The sequence below is a fragment of the Squalius cephalus genome, assembly GCF_949319135.1.
Source record: "Squalius cephalus genome assembly, chromosome: 23".
Lineage (NCBI taxonomy): Eukaryota > Metazoa > Chordata > Actinopteri > Cypriniformes > Leuciscidae > Squalius > Squalius cephalus.
Window position 1 is genome coordinate 3,972,065 of NC_137144.1, and position 4,040 is coordinate 3,976,104.

The following is a 4,040-nucleotide window of genomic DNA, read 5'->3' on the forward strand; positions in this document are numbered from 1 at the left end:
AACCTTGAGAAGCTCCTAAACTCCTCATACATTATGCAACAAGTCGTTATACTGGAACTCCATCTAGATTCAGTGGCAGTGGATCTGGCAGTGATTTTACTCTGACCATCAGTGGAGTCCAGACTGAAGATACAGGAGATTATTACTGTCAGAGTTTTCACTATCCAAATAGTCAGTATGTGTTCACACAGTGATAAAGAGTCGTACAAAAACCTCTGTCAGTCAGACGTCACAGTGACTGCACTGATACAGCTGAGAGAAACTGCAGCTGCTGATGGAGGATCACAAACTACACAATGGTGTAAACACAAACGTTTGGTCACTGCTGCAAGAACGTCCAGATGATGTCCCTTTGAGGTTCTCCAGACACTCAGACGCTGCATGCTGTGCTCAGGTATTATTACATGAAGTTTATGTAGTATTGGACAGGATTACATTAAAATATTTTGGTTTGAATCTATAATTTGCTATTCTTCTGTTAATCTTAATTAAATAAAGACTATCCTGGATAATATCATACGGCCTGCTGAGGAGGAGGATGATGACGATGAGGATACACACTCACTTCACATTAAATGTCGCATTGCAGAGTACCTCCGTCGTTTCATTGAACGTGGTATGATAGTTATTCTGTGTCTGAGTTGAATCAAGACTTATTTCAAAATGTAGCAAATGTATTTACTAATATATATTATTAATACTATTGCTTCTAAGCAAGTGCTGGTACACTTCAACAGCTTGTGGAGTTCTGGGTCGGATGGGAGCTTCCCTCATGTGGCCTGAAGGTTGAAGTGGTCCGTGCTAATCATCCAAGATCATCAACATGTTTTCAAATCCTACGTTTCCCTGGTCACTACAGGACATTTAATGAGTTTTCTATGGATCTGGAGGCCTGTATTGCAACATGTGACACTGGATTTGGGTTGGTGTAAAGGTGTGGTTGAATTGGCATAAATTTGCTTCTTAGTCAAACGTTCATAATGTATCAGACTGAATTAAAATATAGTTCTACAGAGAACACATCACCACCTGATAATAGACAGTTCAGAAACAATTACTATTGTTGAATGGCAAATGTTGTAAAATACATTTCCCTAATCCAGCTGCTTTCCGAGTTCAACGTTCGTGTCAGTGTTATGATGTCATTGAAGTGATTCACATCTCATGAGTTGGCATAAGTTACATCTATAATGTACCAAAATGTTATTCAAAAACAAATTGTTCAGTTCAAAGACTGATCTACAGAACCTCGCCTGAAAATAGATCATTCCAAGAAAATCAATTATGTGTTCAATTCATTATGTAGAAAAATTACAACTGAAAATAAAATAAAAACATTCAAACACTTTGTTTTAATTAACAGTGTATTCAGACATTACACAGGTGTCAAATACTACAACTTTGCTGACTACCAGAGTTTGTCTAGAACTGTAATTCTTTACATATACACATTGCAATGTTGTTGCACATACTGTACAACTGAAATATAAATATCACGGCCAAATCACTCTGATGGCCCCATTGGGTCCACTGCAACCCTGAGTCCCCCATACGCCTCTGCAGTGAGCGGGCCCTCTATTCCTGGACCAGATTCAGGCTCTTCAGGGAGGACACTGCTTTCCCAGTCACTCAAGGGAATGTTGATGTCCTATATGAATGAGACAAAAAAAAAAAAAATTATTTTGCTGTACATTTAGAAAATAATGCCTTCCCTTAAAGCTTAATATTACTGTGAGAATAAGAAACAATAACAAATGCTTCCTGGAAGGTCAATGACTATATGTCTTGTGAAAGTTCTGTGTGAGTCCCTGCTTTGTCCTGAGCTGTAAAAACTGTTCAAGGCTTTTTAAGAATGTCTTCACACCACACACACTGAAAAGTCATATATATATATGTAGTGGGACGTACTGCTGCGTCTAATTAACCTAATGCGTTTGGGCGTGAGTTCAATCATAACGATGCGGGACCATATAAGAAGGGTTTCGAGTCACTGTTTACCTATGGCTGTCGTCTGCGTGGTGCGTCATTGTCCGGGCACTGCCCCTCCTGAGTCCTCATCCGTTCTCGCTTGGAGGTATGTGTTTGGCTGACTAGTTAAACAGATTCGTGATGTCATGTAAACAATTGTTCCGTTTTAGCTTTGAGGATAAATCGCGGCTGTGGGCTGTTGGCAGCTGCTACTCTCCTCTGGCGTTCCTCTTGCGCGGTTCCGCGTCTGGTGATGCGTTGAGCTTGAGGATAAATCGCAACTGGGCTGTTGGCAGTTGTTACTCTCCTTTGGCGTTCCTCATGGTGTTGTCTTGTGTGCGCGTGACGTGGACGGGCGATTGTTATGAAATGAAGGTACGTAAAACCTTCACTATTGTGTGGCGCTCCCTTTTTAGACTGCAAGTATATGTTTCATGTTTATATTTTAGGAGGAATAGACTGTCAGTGACACCTGCGGGGCAACGCTGCTTGACGCTGCTGCTTTATACACTCGGATTCCTGCTGTTTACGTGCGGATTCTTCCCAGCAATAACATTTCTCATTAACACGTGCGCTCGATTTATGGGTCTTGTGTGACGCCTGCTCTCCAGCGCTCGTCCCTGTGATCGCTGGGTTGTTTCTCCAACTAGTCTTTCAAATTGTTATTTGTGGTTTATATATATACTTTTTTTCTGTTTATTAGTTTATGAATGTTTTGGTTTGTTTATGTCTGTTTTGCTTTTGAAAGTATTGTTAAAAGAATAGTTTTGTACTACATACATCTTGTGTTGGTACCAAATCTTGAACGTCATTCTTTGTGTTATTGTTTTCTGGTGTGTTGATTTAAATGTTTATTATTTGGTTTCTTTTGTAGTTAGTGTCTTTGTATGTTGAGACCAGTGCAGTAACTTTTGCTCTCATTACAGGAGCCGAGGCTTCAAGGCAGGCCGCTAGTAGTTCCTCACGTGCTGTGGTGGAGGTTTTGTCACTGAGTGCTCTGCGTTCATGCTTGACCGTATTGAGTGTGTGTGTGATACCTGTGCACGGGGTGGTAAGAGTGATTATAGGAGCCTTGTGCTCACTAAATAGTGTACCTGCCATTGTTAAGCCTCGGCTTCCTCCTTGATTTCTTGAGTGTTGCATGATAACCCAGTCTTTTAATGTTTTAAGATTGTTGCTGACTACAATAAAACTTTTGTATTTTTGTATCCACGTCTCTGGCCCTTCCTCGATAACGTTCCTGTGTGTCCTTTTGTAGGAAGTTAAATTTATTAATATTTCCCTGTTAAACAGGGTGGCGTAGTCGTGCATATGTAGAGGTAGTCAATCGAGCACCTCCCCTTGAGCGGCCTCCCGCTATATATATATATATATATATATATATATACTCCCGTGTGTTCATACTGAATTCATATCACATACTCAAGCTGGTGTTAAGTAAGAAAAACAGATTCGATTGGTTTGGCATTTTCATTGAAATGATGTATATCATATCTGCTTAGACTTTTGAGCTGATGCTAAACTATGTAATTACAACGTTATATAACAAATCTATAATTAAAACTTGTAATGTGTATGTTGCTAATTGTTATAATGCTGTCTCTTAAGGAACTGTTGATGAATGCTGTATTGGATAGACTCCATGCTCGACTGTCCCATCTGCTTAATCAACCACCAGTTGATTTAGATTTTTTGGAGTTTGCCTGTTCCCGGGAACTAGTGTTTTTAAGTGCACAAGCCAGGAGGATTCGTTTCCACATGCTGTAATGGATGGAGAGGTTGTACAGGTGATTGGTGAGATCAACAACAATCACGTGTACGAACAACACTCTAGACTTTGAATCTGGCAAGCTTGGGCGACCAAGAATAGTTTTGTCAGAGGACCGTATTGAGGAACTAATAGCCATGTCTCCACCAGTGCCGTGTGTTGCTAAATTGCTGGGAGTGAGCACAAGAACCATACGCCGGAGAGTGTCAGAAACAGGACTGTCAGTGAAAGACACATACAGTAGGGCTCCGGATGAGGAGCTGGACACATTAGTCACAGCAGTTAAATCCAGACATCCTTATGC

At 40.6% G+C, this 4,040-nt stretch overlaps 1 long non-coding RNA gene across 1 annotated transcript; it reads left to right on the forward strand.

The window, feature by feature from the left end:
• The first annotated feature begins 2,008 nt into the window (after positions 1-2,008).
• On the forward strand, positions 2,009-2,604 carry LOC307151581. Its single transcript, XR_013819907.1, has 3 exons — positions 2,009-2,074; positions 2,139-2,343; positions 2,418-2,604. It is a non-coding gene; the product is annotated as an uncharacterized lncRNA (long non-coding RNA).
• The last annotated feature ends 1,436 nt before the right edge of the window (positions 2,605-4,040 follow it).